General features: G+C 39.6%; 1 protein-coding gene across 4 annotated transcripts in view; it reads right to left on the bottom strand.

Annotated features, from left to right (window-relative positions):
- erfl3 (Ets2 repressor factor like 3) overlaps positions 1-21,315 on the bottom strand; it is a 70,964-nt gene that overhangs the window by 47,294 nt on the left and 2,355 nt on the right. Inside the window, exon 2 of one of the 4 annotated variants that reach the window (XR_535722.1) lies at positions 20,213-21,096. The exons of the other annotated variants lie outside the window; for them this stretch is intronic. The gene's annotated coding sequence lies outside the window, so the exon portion shown is untranslated. Of the gene's footprint in view, positions 1-20,212; positions 21,097-21,315 lie in introns of those variants that run through there. 4 annotated transcript variants of the gene reach the window in all.

The following is a 21,315-nucleotide window of genomic DNA, read 5'->3' as shown; positions in this document are numbered from 1 at the left end:
CTGTTTTTATTTTAATTATGTAAAGCACTTTGAAATGCCTTGCTGCTGAAATGTGCTATACAAATAAAATTTGATTGATTGATTGATTGATTGATAAACGTTTCGGCGAAACTTATTTTACTTAAACAACAGAAGAAACATCCGTCCATTTATTTATTTACCTGCTGATCTATAAACGGCCACATGGAGGAAAAGAATAAACACCTAATCATGCCTGTTAAAAAGTTTATTTTGAGTGCTTTGAAGGACATAACAGAGTTTAACAGAAAGGTAATAAACTTATAGAGGACAAAGCACTTGGCAGGATCTCACTCTGTTCCGAAGGCTCTGAAATGTTCAGGTTTCAGAATGGATCAAAATAGCTTTTATACTTTTCTGATAAAATATGTTAGAGATGCAGCAAAACTTCAAACCATTTTGTATTTATTTGAGCCTGGTATCCACATTTTTTTTCTTCTTAGCTGTGGAAATTGTTAGTTTAATTAAAGTATTTGTAAAAAAACAACAACAAAAAAACAAAAAACAAAAGTGGTGAAAGCAACATTTCATTCTTCAAATATTAGGAATTGCAATGCCTTGAAGTTAACCCTGCAGAGTTTATGAGAGAAAATGCAATGCAACAAATGCTGTTGCCAGACAAATATAAAAACTTTGAGAGAGAACACGAGTGGTGCACTCGATTTTAACTCAAAAGCTAAGTTCAAACTTGGTTGAAAAAAAAACAAACTGCCAAAGTCAAAGGGGCCTGAAGCAAATAGGTTCCAACATGGCTGCCAGACACATTACACACTCAAATTCCCAGGAATGAAATGCATATTTGTGTTTCTGATTGTTTCTATCTCTATTTGAAAACAAAATGGAGATAAATAAGTTGTTATCCACTCACGCTGCTAACATAACAGTTGGCTAACCACAAGGTTTAGCAAATCCCACTGGTTTTCCGGCATGCAACCAGAGCGCACCAACCTTGGGGTGTGTCATCATTCCCAAGTCCTGACAAATCAAAGCATTACTAAGTGAGTATACCTGTTGATTGTCCTAAATATAGAGTTTCCCAAGCAGAATCTAAACAGCAAAAGATTTATTTACAGTTTGTATACGAACTTGATCCCTCACACCGTTATCCATCATGATGCCATTTTCTCATATGATCTTTGGTCTTGAGATGCACAGCTGAGGCAGTGATATGCCCATAATCCATTAATGAGGAAAATAGTTTTAAAAAGATGAATATAAAGTACTGTCATATGGACACCTAAAGTAAACTAAACTTGTTAATACACAAGAAAGCATAAAATATTGACATTAATAATAATTTATTATTGTCAGCAATTTAGTCTTAAAACGGTATAGAGTAAAGCAAACTACCCATTTTAGTAGTAAAACAGATTTTATTCTGCCTTTACAATCCATACTGGCATTGCATATTGTTCTCTGAGTTATTTAATATACTATTGGTGCTATTGCCATCTTTTTCAAAAACAGCTAATAAGATATTTAAGAGGTATAACACCCAAACAATGGTAATAATAAAAGTCCTGAAGCACAAACTGTTTTTTTCTGTGAAAGACAACATGTGGACATCGAGAACGTATGCAGTGATATGTATTTACATGATTTGACAAATAAGAAAACTATTGCATAGGACTATTCCTTTAAAACTTGGGTTTTTAGCTGCTTGCAACATCCAATAGTTACTTTACTCTAAATGCCAACTTAATGTTATGCTTAACTCCAAAAATTAACAGCACCACTTCTAGAGATGTATTCTTGGAGGAATACTCTAGTATTGCAGAAGAAAGACAGACATAAAAACTCTTATCTTCAAAGGCTCCAGTGGGAAGCCTGGGGATGCACTTTATGCGCGAGTGTTTGTTATGAGCTCCATGTTGTTCAGACGAGAAGAGAGAGAGGAATATGTGTTGGGCCCTGGGGAATTATGTTTTTCTGACTGCTCTGCTGCTGTTAACCATGCTGATGATGGCTCACATTCACATTCTGAGTAATAAGGTACAAACAGACACACACCTTTGTTTTCCAAGAGCAGCTATATAATAAAGAGGTGTGCATGCTTTTTTGTGTGAAAAACAGAGGTTTGGCAAATGTTTTATGCAAAAAAACAAGTTTGAAGTTGAGCTTGCTGAGTAAGGTCAACATAGTTGCATCCCACACGAATGCATAGGTGCATGCTACCTTGCAGACGACGATCACCAGGGGAAAGATGAACCTAACTTGGGGCTAAAGTGGTGCTCTGTTGATGCGGTAGTCTAAACGGGCCCCTGGGTGCTCAGCGAACAGAGGCCAGTGGAAGCTTGCCAACCAGTGCCGCTGTTTTGCAGTTGTGTACAACTTCCTGCTTCCAAGGTGATAATAAAAGGGCAATTACAAAAAAAAAGGGGTGGGAGGCTTTCATAAGACGGAGTGCAAGACAAAACGACTGCAGCCAGTATCGGTAGATGTGTCTTGCTGACTGCAGCTGAAAGGGAGCACCGTGTTAATCGCTTCTCATCATACTCTTATTGCAAACTATAATTACTGGCGCTGCAAGACAATATGCATTGACTTTAACTGTATAGAGAGAAATATATTGCTTTGTTGTCACAGCACCCTAACAACCTGTCGCAACTTTTAATTAGCTGCTTCTATTGCATTTTGTCACAGTGGCCCACACACCCACAACAAAACAAAGACTGGCACACAGAAATACAAGTCCAGACACAGTCCCTGATGACAGGGACAAGTCTTTAGTGGTTCATTTAATTCAGCTTTGTGTCAACTGCAGCAGAAATGCACACGACTTCACTTCAGCACCTTAAAGTACTCACACCTTGTGAATTTCTCTACCTTTGTGACACATTGCAACCGCAAGATTGTGCGGAATTTAGTAGGACTTTATGTGATAATAATACCAAGCAGTGCATGCTTTTGAAGTAAAAAATACATTTCACCAAGCAAAGAGTTAACTCTGGCGGAGCGACAAAGATCCACAACTCAGGTGGAAGAATCTTCTTACATTTAACTACCAGTTAATTACCAGTTATGAACTCAGCTAATCTAAACATAAGGACACAGCAAACATGTGGTAGAAACTGCAGGTCAGATGAAACTTAAAGTTCTTACAAAATGCAAAATGTTTCAGAAGCTGCACTGCACTTCAACCCCTAAACAGATCAGAACACTTGTGAGGTTCGGTGGTGGCAGCATCATGCTGTGGGGGTGCTTTTCTTAAGCGAGGACAGAGAAGTCAAATTCAAAAATACTTTATTAATCCCAAAGGGAAATTTACTGTTGTGTAGCTCATCAAGATTATTCAAAGAGCCTCAAAGAAGCTGCACTCAAAAAAGTGTGACCGGGCTAAATTAATATTTACAAAACACTTTTTTTTTTTTTTCAATGCAGACACTTGGCACACTGTGTGGCCAGAGTTTATAGTACAGACAAATCCACTAAGGGAACATGTCGGAGGAAACAAAAGACAACAGCTGGGAAGATGTGAAAACATTTGAAAACACTCAAATTCAGATTGCAATCTGTAGTTTTGGACACAACAGAAGGTTATGGAGGGGCAGGGAATTTTGCACGTCACACTATTCAGATTTTCATCTCCAAAGCATTTTTAAAAACCAATGCATACTTCTATGAAATCATAGAAAAAAAAAAGAAAAGTTTGAGGATGTAGCGGGACAAAATTCAAACGTAAACACTTTTGTGAGGAAGCATAATCCCTTCACTCTCAGTCAAAACCTCCGTCGATCTCTCCATCCAACTCCTCCCTCCTGGCAACATGGCCCTGTGTGCTTTCCTGCCATTCTTCTGTTGCAGCTAATTTTAGATGAAGGCAAAACCCTCTGACAACATCTGCAAGTCATTCTTCGATGTGTGTATGCGTGTGTGTGTATATGTGTGTGTGAATGTGTAGAGAGACAGAATAAAAACTGGGAAAAGGTCAAAGGCAGAGAAGTTAACAAGAGGAGCGGAGATAACTGAAGAACGTTTGAGAAAAAGGAAACAAATAAAAGAGAAAGTAGGACAAAGACAAAGCAAAGGTCACAACCACATCAGATCTCAATCATGACTGAACTGTAATTATTTAGTTTTGGGGCGACTTCCTAGACATTTAGTTTGGTAAAAGGGGAACCACAAGCGCAACAGACTGTCATCATGAGTAAAGAAAACGTGAATTGAGTAAAACATGATAATTTGGCTTAATTTACCACATGAAAAATGGGTAAATATAAAGGCACAACGCATGAGCGCGGTCTTCTCCGCGAGTAACATAAATAACCTAAATGGGAATAATTTGTGGTGTAAAATAAAAGACAAAAGAAAAATAAACTCAGCCTGTCGTTTTGACTTATTGGGCAACCAAAATAAAACCTCAGCAGATGAAAAACATGCTGGTACAATAAGATATTTTTTTCTTCACCGCAAGAAACTGGTCTTTCATTGCATGTTTTAAAAAAATAAATCAAAACATCAAAATTAATAAGCTTGAAAAGACAACTAAAGCTATAAAACTTTATCAAAAGACACACATTAACAATTAATTACACATTAATCTTTTTTCAAAATCTCTTACCGTTTATTCAATGTCACATGCTGTTTTTATTTTTTCTTTAATTATGTAAAGCAAATTGAAATGCTTTGCTGCTGAAATGTGCTATACAAATACAATTTGAATGATTGATTGAACAAATGCATGCCACACTTTTCAGACTTTCATTATTTTCCTCCCAAATAAAAGCACTTGTTGGTCTGCAACATAAAATCTTCAATACACTGAAGTTTGTAGTTGTAACTTGACAAAACGAGAAAAAGTTCCAGGGTTGTGAACAGGGGTGGGCATTTATTATTATTTTTCATTTATTGCGATAAATTCTGATTTATTGTTGTGATAAATTCCAACAAATGACGTTTAACAACTTCCAAAAATGTCTGTGCATTCAGGGTTGTTGTTTTTGCCATTTTCTCCACTGTTTGTTCAATGAGAGTATCAATATATATCAAAAACTTTTAAAATATGATTAACTGCAGTTACTGTGAGCAGTTTAATGATACAAATAACTTTTTTTTATGTGACTGGTGTCCTAAAGAACCGTATTACCACTGGGAATGTTTCTCATATTGCTGTCATAGCCATAGTTACCTAAAAAAGAACTAATAAATAGTTCTTATTGGTTCTTATTGTCACTTTTACTGTTATCACAAAGTACCACAAAGCATTGTGATAAAACTTTAAGTCCATATTGATAGTTACGAATAGTTTTGCAAGGTTCTAAATCTGTGAGCTGCAAATGGTGATCATTACAGAAACTTCTGTTGGTTCAGTTTGCCAAATACTGTATTAGAGGGTCATCTAAAGTACAAAGCAGTTGTCTGGAAAAAGATAACACACTTTAGCGCTTCCACATGCACACAGGCAGGGAAATGCACACTGTGCTCATAAACAGGATTCTGCCGAACACCGCTGTGCGTCACAGTGGGCTGCGAGGGGGACACGGAGGGCAAAGCACAGCGTGTTTATACATGTGTGTTTATCCCGTCGTAAACAGGGACAGGAGACGCATGCCGCCTCGCCGCCTGTCACCACTTTCTCTTCTTCCCCCACCGTTTCCCACATCTACTCGGTTTTACCTCCCACCTCCCTTCTAAAGCCCCTCTGCGTCCCTTTGCCTGCTCCCCGCCTCCCTATCCTCTTCTAACCCGTGCCCCACTTGGTCAGCTTGTTAAGAATGTCTCTTAAAGCTGATTAGGTAGTGTTGATCATCCTTATGTAACACTCACCTCGCACAGCCGTTGCTGCCAGCTAGCCAGACGGCCAGCCAGTCAGCACACTCCCTTTGTAAGCCGTTTCTTTTGCATGTGTGCAAGAGATTCAGCAAGAACTTTGCTTAAATGTGCACTGCTCTGCGTAAAGTATTCGCAGTTGCACAAAGATGAGGCTGTGTGTATACATGACTGCATCTCTCTGCCTTCTTGGGTGGAAGCCAAATCGGCACATGGTCTCATTAACATGAGCATATTTGGCTTCGGCGGTGGAATGTCCACACCACAGGTCTCCCCAGGTTTCTATAAATGCGTCTGTCTGCATGCATATGCATCCGCCCATGCTGCAGGATGCATGGATAATCTCCTCTTATCCCCCCCAGTCAGCGTGGAGCAGCCAACTGAGACTTAGCAGAGAAAACAGTCTTTACAATCACAAATGCACAGAGACGCGTTTAATCATCAAAGCGTCGGCGAGGCCCGTAAAGAAAGCAGAGCAACAAATTAATTGGCTGAGCTAACGAAGGGGCGCCTGAAGGCAGGTGAGGCAGAGTGGTCGACCCGCCCAGCTCCTCGCTTCTCTCCTGGTTCGCTCTCGCACTCTGCCTCGTGGGAAAGATTAGGATCCTCAGCTGGAGCACATAAAGCTGGATGTTATGCAAGAGGCACGGAAAGCGAGGAAGAGAGAAAAACCGATGATGATGTAACTTGGGAGAAAAGCAGAATACATAAAAGATAAGGAGCAGGAGAGGAAGAGATGGAGAGGAGCAGCAACAGAGGTGTGTGATAAGACAGCTTGAAGCAGTTGCCTTTACATGATGACAATCAAACCCACATAATCTGGACCATGAGACGGTGAGCAAAGCTGTAAGAACAGAACCACTCTCCACTGGCACAGGCCGGTACTCAATGTGCTCTTGCATCTTTGCCCCAGCCGTGCAAAAAAGTAGATTATATAATAAGTCAGCCTCATTTTCATTCTCAGTTTCATTAGAGACGCCTTCATTGACAAATGTGACGCTGGTTCTGACCAGACAGGGTGGGTGAATCCAGGTCAGTAAACACTATCTCTGCGCTTGAATTATAGAACAGACTATATCAGCTTAAAGGGATGTTCTGTTCTTTTTTTGTAAATGGGGTTGTCCTAAGTACTTTGAAGTTGTCAGTGTCTTACCTGCAGAAGGCAGTGGTCAACATCTCCTGAAGCAGGGAGGGTTTGAGACTGAGAAGCAGCAATAATCTCTGCTCCAACCAGGTCCATTAAAAAATAAATAAAAATACTCAAATGAGTCAAACTGTCAAAATCTAATGCCAATTTAGGCAAAAGCTAAGCATTATTACATTGAATCAATTTGTAAAGCTGCACTGAGCTGACTCAGCTGTCTCACATTGACTTAAAACACTCAACAAAGCTCCATTTCAAACATGAATTATTTGGCGATGGTTAATGTTTTGATATCAATAAAACAGACCTTAGTGTTGCAATGCTCCATGCTTCTTTAAATCGAAGGTGCATTACCAACAGTCTGCTGCAGACCAGCTCAGGACTACAGTATATATTTTATTCTAAGGTGAGGTGCACCCAAAGGTCCGACATCGTCGCGTTTTGCATAGGAGTTCTACAGGCTCACTTTTTTTGGTGTATAAAGACAGAATTGACTTGTAAATTAATAATTACCGACGTAGTAAACATAAGCAGAATTGCCAATATGGACCAAAACCCCTGAGAAATGTCCCCAATGTCTCGTGTTATCTATGCTACAAAGACTGAAAGCAAAGATACGTGTACCTAAGAAAGTGACCAATGAGTTTTTGCCAATCCAATTTTAGGAGTGGTGAGCTTCAAATAAAAACTTTAAATCCGATTAGCTTCATTTTATAAAAAGAACACGACGAATAATTGAAACATAAATCTTGAATTGGCAAACAGCTCATCACTCAGTGAGAAAGTACTAAATTAATTCATGATTCCTGCTTCTCTGAGGCCTTATTTAATTGCTGTTGCCAGGTACAGAGAGTAAGCAAATATAGACCAGGTTTTAGAATAATGACTTGAATGTCACACAAAATGTACTCCTCAGTTAACAGGAACATCATTAGTGGGAACATCTTACATTTATTGAACAGTTTAACATGGATAACCGGGAACGCTGAGAGAAATGTGACCAGGAAAAGACAGTTACATTTTCCACTTTAAAACACTAAATCTCTTCAAAAGCTTCAAATAATGAGACAAAGGTGATTATATAAATCATCCCTATTACTACTAATGCACTTTTGATCTATTAGCCATTGATTAAATTTGACTAATTTTGCCTCAACGGGGAGTTTTTTCCTACTCAATAATTGCATCAAAACTGAACGTTCCTACTTTTTATACATTTGTAAATGCATCATTAAGCAGCATGCTGTCTTTCACACTTTGACTTTTGGAAAAATTGAATAAAAGTTAGGAGATGTGCTTAGATGTGGATAAGCATTTAATCCCTTTGTTTTTTCTATTTGAGTCAAAACAATAATCTCTACCAAGAAACAGGCACCACAGTTTTCTTGCAGGTCAATACTTTTTTGGTTTAATTGTTGAAATAAACCACAAATTCACACAAATTATACACTTTATACAGAAAAGCAAAAAATTAAAAATTATATTAATCCGAATTTTTTTATCCACACGTTGTATACACAACGTTAAAAAACCCAAGTGTCATCGGCGAAAGCAAAAGAACCGACAAAGAGGAAGGAAGTTAAAAAGAGAAATGAATGAGGAGTGGGGAAGGAAGCAAGATCACTGAGATAAAAAAACTGAGTGACAGAGACTGCGAAAGCAGTGAACTTTCTCCCCTCATGTCGGTATACTGCTTCGATGGTGTTATGCAAGAGCCCAGCGTACCCACACCAATTACCTCCGCTTGGTGAAACTCATAACATGAGGCGCTACCTCACAGTTTGCCTTTGTGTGCTGGGTATAAATGTGGGTACATCTGTATGAAAATATAATGTAATGCTCACTTACATGAACTGAAATACACACATGTTGGATTCAAGCTTTAAATGGGATCCAGACAGCTCAGGTTATGAGGTATCAGGGGGATTCCTTGTTGAAACTCCATGCTCCATTGCTATTAAGATAAATTAGAGTTAAAATCTGTGTTTACACTATATGAACTGCTTTTACTTTTAAACACCTGATAAGAACATAAAATCTTTGTAAATTTGAACAAGATCAGCATTACTCTGAATGAGCTTTTGTGTATTAGGTAATTGAGGAAACATGCAAACACATGCCTCCTTAAGTATAATCTGACTCAAAGAATGACTTGTAAAATAACAAAAGGCACGAAGCAGGGATTCTCATATTTTTATAACAAGTTTTCAGTCCCAACACAGTGGCAGGCAGTTAAAACTGCAGTTCAACAGGACGCTTTCATGAATAAATAATGCTCTTCATCCACTGGCACTCCATGTTTGATTCAAGGACATAATTGTATCGCGCAGTGAAAGATTTTAGAGATGCACAAAGAAATTGACTTCTACAATCTAAAAGTTGTGGGTTTGATTCCAGTTTCCTCCTCTAAAATGTCAACCTAAAACTTTTGATGCTGCATAAAAAGAAAATGTCTCCAAATATATTGCAGGCATATATTCCAAATTCATTTTACTTAAATAATGATCCAACGCTTATTACCAGGTAGCAGTTCTCTGGCCTATCACTGGTCTTTAAAAAAAACTGACCTACTGATCCCGATTTTGACCAATGCATACCATTTTTTTAATAACAGACTGTTATAAGGTCGTGATACTCCTTCAATGACACAATCTTATTTCATTGAAAAACAAAGAACAATACCCATCAAACAATACAAACTTGTTTTAACTGAAGATTAGGTAACACTCTCATATATAATGAAAAGTTTAGACTTAACTTGGTAGGCGTGTCTGTCTGTCAATGCTCTCTCACGCAGAGCAGAAGGAGACAGTGGCTGATTGTCGGACCTTTGCAGAGGCGGATAAAATTGGTGGATAAGATCGGTTTCACATGCAAATATTGGCTGATCAACCAAAATTAAGAAAATCATGGCCGATTGTTAGAGCTTATTATGGTTCTTTACGATATACAGATTTCGTGCAATATTACAACAATAAACCTTCAGTATATCATGCAAACGTAAAGAGTGCAGACTTGAAGTTATGCTGACCTGACTGCTAGCATGTATAAGTATTAAAAAATTAAACATATTTTAGAGCTCCTACCTTTTCATTTCCAGTGGTGAGAAACAGTTTTTAAAAGGTTAATAAATAGTCTTTGCTCCACAGAGACTATTGGGACACCATAACTGTTAGCGATGTAGGCAAAGAATGATGGCTGAAGGATGTCAAATAAGTCAAATCTGCGCCATCACTAATCGCTTGTTTCCACTCTTACTTAGTTCTTCTGTTTGTTTTCAGAAAGCAAAGGGAGCGTCTTCACCCAGATCGTGGCTAATTGTTTGCTCAGACAAACACATTAATCTAACAAACAACACCCACACAAACACAGAGGGATGATGCTAACTCTTGCTTTTGCCATTTTATATGACAGCAAAATTATTTTATTAAATAATGGTTAGAGCTCTCCTCATTAATTTCCTGCTTCTCTTCTGCAGTCTGGAGGTAAGGGTGTGATATTTTGATTGGCAACTATTGGCAGGGTCTGAGTTCTTGTTTCCATGGAGACATGTACACAAAATATGACTGTTTACTACAACTGCACATGCTGGCAGCTGAAAACCAGACGGTACACGTTAAATAAAAGAAAATATGCAAATAAAATCTGGTTTTCGGCAACCACAATACGCAATGTGCTGCTAGAGATTAAAGTTTTAATCTCTTAAATGAAGTCTTTGCACGAGCGCTGCTTTAGTTATCCGCACACACCTGTTTATTGCAGCTGGACGCTCCTCTCCCTGCCATTTCTCACCCAGATCTAAGCCCAACCAAGCTGTGCCCATTTCTCTCCCACCATCACACGTGTGGTTTCCCCAGTTTAACTCGTTGCCTCACCCTCCTTGCCTTGAGGCTTTGAAAATCCCCCCCGTTGCATGCCTTCCTGTAATTCTTCCCCGCTTTTATTTTCCCCTCTCACCCTGTGACTGGTCAGCGGATCTAGCTCCCTGTTCTCCAAAGCTTTAATCTCCTAAAACAACAATGACTGCGTGCATTTGTACGGCAGGGTTATCTGTGCGTGCACCCACCCGGATTCAGCTGCCTGGCTCTTACGTAATTTCACTGGGCCACGACTGATGCTAAAAATGGACATGGATAAAACTATTGTGACCGAAGCCAGGCCTACTGTACTGCACAGGGGCACAGTGCACACACAGACAGCAGGGGGCTGGTGAAGCTGCTTAACCATAAGCTGAAAAACTTATTTTCTTTTTTTTGGCCATTTCCTTAATTGAACCCGAGCTTCATTAGTGTCAAGCTATGAATCATCCTTCAAAAATTTTAAATCGGTACAAAAAACCGCCAGTTACTTCATCAAGAAAATCAGGCTTTTACCTTCAGAGTGACATTTCATGATAAAACTGAAACATTATGAGTTAATTACAACACAGAGCCGGCCACATTTATATGCACACTTGGTAGAAATGTGTAAAAAGCCTTGAAGTAAAATAAACATGTAGAATATCCTCTCTAAAAATTTTTTGAAAAATACAACTTTCAATTTAGGAACATTTATTCTACAAGAGAACACTTCCTGTGTTTGGAAATAATTGTTATTCCCCACCCTAAAATTAAATTTTTTTTTTTAAACTACATTTTAATTGATCATTGTTTCTAGGACTTTCTACTTATTAATCACAATGCAACACAGAGCCACTAGACCCATATTTATCCCTCTGCACTGACATCTCAAAAACTCACTGTTGGAGAACTGCAGCATGCCTTGGTTGTTACAGGAGGTTACCTGAGCTACCGTCTCCACGGCAACCATTAAACTCTATGTACATGCCAAGCAGCAAAGGAAATGGCTGTTGTAAACTATTAGTGTAGTAGCTGAATAATCTATGGATTATTCTGACAATTAATCAAGTAATGCAATAAAAAAGAATCCCGTTGTGTCGTAGCTACTTAGGCTAGTAGTAGAAATATAAAAAAGAAGATGCTAGTAGAAAAAAACCAATTCATCAACACTTTGCTTAAAATGAAATACGATTCAAACATCATTTTTAGTCTCATGTTTTAAGTATAAAAGCTTTTCTTTTAAAATAGATATTTCTAATCTATTATTTTTCTTCACTCACTGCATTGTTTATAAACCAACTGCTAGCCTACTGGAATACAAATGTTGTAGATCCCTTTTTGCAAATAATCATGTTGCAGAACAGGATCGATGAAAGGAGAAAGGAAGTAAACTTCTGCACAAATAACTACAGACATGTCCTCCAAGTCCCTGTCCTTGAGCGAGTGTAACAGTTTTTCTGGCATGAATTATTTAGCTGAACATCAAATCACCAAACAGCACAGCAATCTAAAAAGAGCTCATGTTTACGTCAAGAAACTAAAAAAAGAGCCCAAAGTGGTGAAAACATACAAAACTGGCAAACAAACTCACTTAGGAACAAATAGATGATTTAGTGTGTATGGAAGGGGAGGGATATTTGCTATATGGTGTCCTGCGTTGATGGCCATCTTTCCTATTAAAATTTAATCACTGTGCTTTCCTATAAATACCTTTCCAATGATCGAATGCATTATTCAGATTCTGTTAAGTTGTCATCCAGAAAAGACACCCAGGCAAAGATATGAGCACAGAAAAAAAGCACGCCTGGATCAACAAGAACATTTAAAAGTCAAGAGAGGAGACAAGAAGAGGAGACTGAATAAATAAGACTCTAAAGTTCCTTTTCCAAATAATTTAAACCCATGCAATTACCATCAACTTTTAGCTTTCAGACAAACCCACGCAAGGCAAAATGCCTACTTTTATACCAACTCTAAACTGTTTACTTGTAAAGGTATTTAGGGTTGTAACAAAAAGTGAGGGATGGGGTAAGGGTGACATAAAGCAGGAATGAGGGGAAGAGGAGAAGCAGGCTAATGGAAGAGGAGCTGCCACTGGGGTATTAGTTCATAGATTGGTGACAGAAATGATAGCAAGAGGGAAGAGAGGACTGTGGGACAGGAGGGTCAATTGATACATAAAAAGGTTTCACTCCCCTGCAGGGACGTGTGCATCTGCAAGCAGACAAACACAAGGGTCAGACACAAAAACACACTCCCTTTCTCCTCACACGTACACACATATCTTGCAGGAGGGCCCTATCTGGCTGAAGAGTCACAAGTCTTGCTAAAGAGCAGCATTCAGCAACAGGCCTTTGATTGCTGCAAGAGACAGATTAGCCATGATTGGTCTAATTTTGTCTGAGACAGTGGGTTTGTGCTTCTAAATCCAGCAGACACTGTCTGCATATAGACTTTTCCAGAAATCTCAAATTAGATTAGGCACTCATGGTGGATAAATAACAGAGGATGTCCTCTCTCTGCTTAACTCTAGTTATCCCCTCACTCTAAACTTGCTACTGCAGCTGGACAGAGTGTCATTAGGTTAGCAATTATGTGGCTTCTCTTTGTAAACACCTGCAAACAGTACAGCTATTTAAAGAGGTAGTTTGGGTATTTGTGAAGTTATCAGTAACAGTTCTTGTATCTGACGACAAAGATGGCATGTTCTACGAGTTTGGGGGAAAGCAACGACATCAGGGCAACTTGTTTTAGGTATTAAACTCAAGCTGAAGCCGCAATGTTAGCGGATATTAAATGTCTACACGTCTGCAACTTTAACAGCCACATTAAGACCATTTGAGGAGAATTTGTTTCCACAATGAAACACTTAACCTCCAACACAGCTTCTCAATGACATGAAATTACTTGAATCAAAGATAAAATAAAAAAAAGAAAGAAAGAGCAGCTTTAAACAGTGACGCAAAGAGAAAATACGTAAAGACGAAGACGATCGTTTTGAAAGACATGTGGAGAAAGGAAGAGCAACGACTGGTTACTGGTTGAAACAAAAACTCAAAACGTGATCTTGCATTCCTTACATGGGGTGAAGGGAAGAGGAGAGCGAGGACAAGAAAGAGAGAGGGGGGGAACGACGAGGAGGAGGGTAGAGAAGAGGGTGGGGGGGCAGGGCGACTAGGGAGAAAGTTTAACTTGGCGCCAGACAGCATTTCAAGACCCGGCAGCCAACCACAGACACACACACACCAAATATCGACACTGCGAGTGGCACAGGAGTCCTTTTGGTGACTTCCCATCATCCAGAATTAGATTAGATATTTGCCCTCCACCCTAACTCTCCGGGTCCAACACAGAGGCAGATTCCCAGATAAAAATAGCCAGAGGAACTATTCGAACACTGCTGCCTTTTTCTGGGGAGTGTCCGCTGCCTGCACTGGACATGAGGGGTTAGAGCGGGGTTAGGAGCTCCACTCACCACCTCTCTACATCAGACAGCCTGGGACACGGAGAGAAAGGACCGCTTCCAGCACAGTCCGAGCGAGAAAACGGCCATTATTCCACAGGCTTGAAATATTCCTAAAACATGTATATGTATATTTTTTGTTTTTCACATTAGGAGCCAAAATGTACACATCTCTAAATACGTGTTCAGCATGACCACAGGCATTAGGGTTAATCCCAGAAGATTAGAAGTATAGATTACAACATACGGTGCCTCCTGAAAGTACGCATCCCTGTTCAGGTGTTACTCATGTTGCTGTTATGCAACAATCACCAACTTTAATACATTTTAATTGGGATTTTATGTGGTAGACAAAAACAAAGTAGCACCTTTTTATATATAAAATCTTAAAAGTATGGTGTGCATTTGTACTTAGCCCCTTTAAATTCTAATAGCCATAATTAAAATCTAGTGCAGTTTCCTTCAGAAGTTCCCAAACTAGTAAATGGAGGCCACCTGTGAGTAATTTAACCTCATATAAATACAGGCATTTTGTGAAGGCATCAGAGGTTTATTAGAGAAAATTAGGGAACAAACAGCATCATGAAGAACAAAGAACATACCAGACAGGCAGGTCAGAGATGAAGTTATGGACAATTTTAAATCAAAGTTGGGTTAGGAAATAACAAGAAGCTGGAAAGAATTAATATAAATAGCAGCCAAGAGATCCATGGTAACTCTACGGCTACAATGAGCCGTGCACTGCATGAATCCTGAGTGTTTGGAAGAAATGTTCACCGTGTTCCCTCACAAAACAAAGTGTGCAAAAATTGAATGCAAATACACTATGTTTGGAAGAAAACACCTATCACCCAGAACAAACTGTTTCCATGGTGAAACATAGTGGTGGCAGCATCATGCTTCGGGGATGCTTTTCTTCAGCAGAAGCAGAGAAACTGGTCAAAGATAGACTAAGATAAATGCAGGCTCTACAGTCTTCCTGGAGGCCCAATACAGGAAGAGTGTAACAACACAAAATGTGTGCAACACCTTAGCCTAATAGAAAAATACAAAATACTGTATTTTCTGGACTACAAATCGCTCCGGAATAAAAGCCGCAAAAGTCAAAAAATGTGTCATTAAGTGGAAAGAAACATATGTAGGCTGCTCTGGAGTATAATTCTCATTCATTGATAAATTGTAAAATGCGTCGTTCATAAGCCTCACAGCACGTTTAAGCACCCAACTGTGGAGTCGTTCCACCTTTGTTTCAGCCCGCGTTTAGCTTTCCAAACTTTTAATTCTTCGTTCATCTCCATCAGTATAAATGAACTAAATCAAAATTAATGCATCAATCAAAAAATGCATCGTGAAGAGGAGAGAAACGTATGTAAGTTGCAGGACCCGCTAATCCAGGGGTGTCAAACTCCAGTCCTGAAGGGCCTCTGTCCTGCAGTTTTTAGATGTGCCACAGGTACAAAACACCTGAATCAAATGGCTTAATTACCTCCTCAGTTCTCCAGAGCCTTGCTAATGACTTAATTATTCTATTCAGGTGTGGTGCAGCAGAGGCACTTCTAAAAGTTGCAGGACACCTGCCCTCGAGGACTGAAGTTTGACACCCCTGCGCTAATCTATGAAAAAACTACAACTATAGTCTGGAAAATATGATACTAAGAGTAGCACCATCAAGAGACGGATAAAAGAAATTAGTCTCTGTATTTGTGGGTTTGCTGGAGCAACTAACAGTTGGCTTCACACTTGAATGACGAACCCCTAGTGCTGCCACAGTCTTGACAGCTTACACCCTGATTATATTCTAACCAGTAGCAAGGTGACAGTCCGAGATCTAACCTAAAGGACATTGCTTTGTTCTGATCCAAAATAAAACCTCTCATCTAGAGGGATCAGAGGCATAGAGTTACCTGATCATCAGGCGTGGATGTGTGCGTGTGTGCGTGTCATCGGCCTGGGATCGGTTTCACTGGCGCCGCCGTCACCGAGAGGCTGTTACATACACCCACGGGCACGGACGTACAAAGCTCTGTTACCTATAAAGAGCTGCCCACGTAGAAACATACACTCTACATATTGTTTCGCGACTGCGTGCCTTTCAGTCACCTCTGGTGAAGAATGAGCAGTGGAGTTGTGTAAAGTCCCCTCATTACGTTACGAATGCACATGCATGCGCAGACAGCTGCCAAACAGAGCAGGTCAAACCAAGCATTCTCAACATGAATTTTGATACTCATTTGAAAAGAAAGCCCCGTGTGTGTGTGAGTGTGTGTGTGTGTGCGTGCGCACGGTGAAGTGATGTGCATCCCGATACTACAAGCGTCTTTAAATAAACTAATTTCATCATATAATCAGATTCAGCCGACAAAGTCTGCAAGAATGCATGCTTTACTAAGGAATAGATAGTAACTGTTGTGTTTCCCCCCCTCATGTGTAATGCAACACAGCCGGCAACTATTAACCTTCTGAGCAGGAATGTGGGAGGTCCAAGAATTCAAATAAAAATGCTGCAGCCTGTGCGTGAGTGTGTGCGTCTTTTCTGTATGCGGAGCCACAAATATGTTCTTCAAGAGTGCTACAGTCATCTGTCAACACCCTGTCCCGTTCACACATGCACACTCGGCCCGGCTGAACAATAACCAATAAAGATCGATGTGGGCCACGCTGCCTACAACCAACGTTATTGCAGCACAACTGGATTTGACTCACACCGGAGACATGCACAAGGCTTATCTGTGACAACAATAAGTGAAACTATGTAGCATTAACCTTCATAATTGTGTGCAACTAATAAAACAATGCTAAAAAAAAAAAAAAGTTTAGCTTGAAGAGGTTAAATCAAACTTCCACAAGGGAAGAGAGGGTCGAGAGCAGTCACAAGCATCCAGGCCTTGCTGGCTGTGGTCTCTGTGGTCAAGGGCGACGCTGGACTAATGGTGCAGAGGTCCATTAGTGACGACTGGCTGGGCACATTGTTCCCTTTGGTCACATTCCTCGCTAAATGCAGACATTTCCACAATTGAGGCCGCCTTCCAACCAGAAGTCATTTGTCAACTTAGCATCACAGAGGAACACATCAAAACCTTCATGATGATTTTTTTGCAACCGGAAAAGCACAGGAGTAGGTATGGGCTGGAATGAGATTCTCTTGGTATACATGAGCAAAAATACACCAATAACTGGTGTCGTTTGATATTTTATTCGACTTTTTAACCAGGCTAGTAATCATTTCTGGTTTTGTTTCAGGTTTGATATTCAGATTTTGATTTTGGACAATTTTTTATTTATTAGTTTATGGACTATAACGCATTCATAATCTCTTCTATCTACTACAGCTCAGTAAAAGTATTTTTGGCTAAAGGAATGGTAAGATGGACATTTTTTGTGGTTTGAAACCAACTTTTTAAAATGTTGGTAAACCTTTCAGATGACACTGCTGTGCTTGCATTGGATGTTCTACTTTGGACTATTACAAAAAAAGATCCAGTTTTTGAAAAAAGCTACAAGAGCTGCAGATGGAGGTTAGCCAGTGGCTAAATCTAGTTCACCCGTCTCTCGAGGGCCCAAATAAATAAATACAAGATGAATACCTTCACAACTTTTCGTGGTGTGCACAAAAAAAAACAAAACACAAGGGGCTTCTTTGGATTCGTGCGCATATTTCTCAGCAATACTGGCTCAACAGCTGGTTTCCTGAAACAAGCAATCAAGGAGGCTTTGGAGGACAACCAGTTCTGCTGCGGCACACTATCAGTTTCAGGCTTTTAGGCGTTTTGGCTGAGCTTGATCGCAGCAGGACATATAAACCTGTAACACAAACCTGGTTGTAAAACTGAACTGAGATGGGAAGAAATGCAGGCTTTTGCTGTGGTCAGCGCTGCAAGGGAGTTTTCCCAGATAAAGCTAATCACTGTGCTTATCATCACAGCCGCTGTTGAGATTGAAACCCATATGCTTGCAATCGCACACAGAAACACACACACGCACGAGGAAAACGTGATATTTTACATTTATCTGCTGCGTTTCTGTGTGTCCCTAAAAATAAATGGTAATACACCTCTGAGGCACATCAATCACTCTCAGGAAGCAGGGAGAAGTGAACAACAAAAATCATTAAAAGCACTTTTTTTTTCTCTCCCAACACTTGTTGAAAAGTACGCTTGGATGTTCAGATTTGCTCCACTTTTTACACGCTCGATGCCGCTCTCTCACACCCACTCTCCCTCATTTAACACACATGCAGAAGTGGGGTCTCTTCATGTGTCAAAAGCACCATCAAACTATGAGCTACTCTGCACCATTATTACCACAATGAGAGGTCCCTGGCCCCACAAGTCCACACACAATCAGTCCCAGGCCCTGCCCCACTCCCACCATTGTCCCACACTCCACACACACCCACACAATGGCCGACTCTAGAGCCAGGGGTCCCACCGTGCAATTCCGTCACACAAAGACACACACAAGTCCTCGTCCCGTCAGAGAGGAGGGAAAAAGAGAAAGAACTGTAACCCTTCAAGTCTGATGGAGAAGAACGGAGTTGCAAAGCGGCGCCGTGTTTGTTGTGGGTTGCTGATAAGAGTTTTAATTGTGTTTCTCCAAATCTTTATCACCAGAGCTTAATCAATCATTAGCACAGCTTTCAGGCACAAACATAGGCGGACACATTTGTGTGAGCACAGATGAAATGCATCCCACCTCTCAAACTCTGTCAATCACTAACAAAAGCCAGGTATACAGCAGTGATTAGATATTAAAACCTAAATTAAATTGGATACTTTCCAGCACTGCAACACCAGCACCAACCTGCTAGCGCCAGCAGATGTAGATAAAACCTTGCTGCGTCTGTTTTCATCACATCTACTCACTTTCTAACCAGAAATCCTATTATCTGTTCAGGCTAATGCAATATCTGTAAAATATAGACGTAAAAGGGAAGCACACCGTTTACAGAAAGGAAGTAAACTCAACAAAGCCAGCAGATTATCATATGAGGCATAATCCCACATCTAACATCCCCACAGAGGAAGGAATGATTACATTTTTTTTTATCTCACAAACTACTCATCCACATCCTACAACACAGCTTAATCTAAATGACGCAAAAACACTGATGGGTTTGAGACAGTGCTGGGATTGCATATGTGGGAACAGCAGGAGATCAGACAGACCAGGGACAATCCTGCAGATTAACAACTTTAATATTTCTGCTGTTTAAAAGGTGCTGCAGGGATCAGATTTTGACCCAGACTTTCTATGTTTGCCAATAAGCGCTGAAAATAAAAATATGGTACTATAGGATTTTGTCTTTTTAAGACCATTATGGTCATAAAACCCAACAAATAATTTAAGCCAATCTAATAGATTATATTTAATTTACCATTAAAACCTAAGCAAAGTTGATATTTGTCATCTCAAATTGGAATGTTGCTAATGTTAGTCTATGACTTTAATGCTTTATCTATTGAAGTTAGATAACAAAGGTTTGTGTAACTTCAATTCCTTCTTGCAGTATGTAGTAAGACAACTTGTAGCTTACTAATAAAACTGCTGTTTTCCAACCAAACCTTGTTATTTTACATGTTCCTACAATGTACGAAAATGTGCAAAAAAAATATAAATAGCAAAAAATGCAACATTGGAGTTCAAGAGCATGAGCCTGTGCATTGTAAGAAAAGAAATGAATCAAAGAAAAGAAATAAATGAATAAACATAAATGTTAAATGTAAGAGATTGCTAAATATAAAAAAATTGAAGATTTTAAAAGACTTTTTAAGACCCTGCAGAGAGTATTTGAAATAAAAATAATTTTACCGTGAGATAGTTTTCTTACCTTTAAAAGCTAAGCAATGCAACAATGCATATTTATTTAGAACCACTGTAAATAACAGTTCACCATCTATTTCTTTAAAACTGTATCATGATCACCTAATGAGCCACACAGCTACAGACTTTTTTTTAGACATGCACTAAAAGTGAAACTGATGACGTTACCATGTTTCGGATTTATTTGGAAAATAATTTTCTGACCATTTGCTGGCACTCATAGAACATCTCAAATTAAATTCCATCCACTCTGTCAAATAAAGCTAATCTAACCTGCCCTGAATCCACAGCCTTTATCCTACGAGACACACACTATTCAAAACAAGAGCGCAACACGAGTATTTCAAAGACATGACAAAACTTTGTTTCACAAGATTGCTCACATTTAAACTCTGTAAATGCTTTTTAACACACCAACAAACAATGCAGAATAGTCAACAATGTGACAGCAGCTTAACTAAATGTAATTAAATGCCTACTGTTGTTGTATGCTAGCCCTAAAGTGGGACTGCTGCTAACTAGTGGCTCAATGGAAAAGAGCAGCAATACCACTGTATAGTATTCTAACCAGAATCAAATTGAACTATATTGAATTCGTCTAACGTCTATCTGATTGGATTAATTTTAATTCTGGAACAGTTTTACTTAAAGTGCCTTAAGATGACACATATAAATGTGCTCTACAGAAAAAGAAGCAAAGCTCATATCCATAAAGTTAAATGTTAACTACCTGAATGGTAAAACAATCAAGAGTAAAGACTCACAATAAACAAATCCACAACATACATCAAACCCCAAAAACAAGCACGTTTTTAGTGCCTCTAGCTATATGCTGCCACACAAAACACAGAGTTTATTGTTGTAAAGCAGCTAGTGGTGGTGGTGGTGGTGGGATGTCACGGCAGTCTCCTCGGGGCCATGAAGAGTGTGGGTGTGTGCGCGCTGGAATGTGGAGGGGCTGATGGGCTTAGGCTGGGTGCAGAGGGAGTCAAGAGGAGGCAGAGCGAGGGAAGGAAGGGGGCTCTCCCAGGAGGAAAGGGGTCCTGCACAGATTGTCAATCAAACACACATATGATCCTGAGCCGAATGCTTCTTAGGAAGTACTTAAAGAAATGTCATGATCCTCCTACAGAAATAGCGATTTAGGAATAAATATAAACTACACTGGCATACCGTGACGTTACCTTTTCCTACCATTTTATCACACTGCTCCTAAAGTTTAAAGCTCTTGTAATGAGTCTGCAGGGGAAATGCAAGTGTGA

Source organism: Poecilia reticulata, linkage group LG16 (genome assembly GCF_000633615.1).
Source record: "Poecilia reticulata strain Guanapo linkage group LG16, Guppy_female_1.0+MT, whole genome shotgun sequence".
NCBI lineage: Eukaryota > Metazoa > Chordata > Actinopteri > Cyprinodontiformes > Poeciliidae > Poecilia > Poecilia reticulata.
The sequence above is the reverse complement of the archived record's forward strand: the minus strand, read 5'-3'. Positions and strand labels throughout refer to the sequence as shown.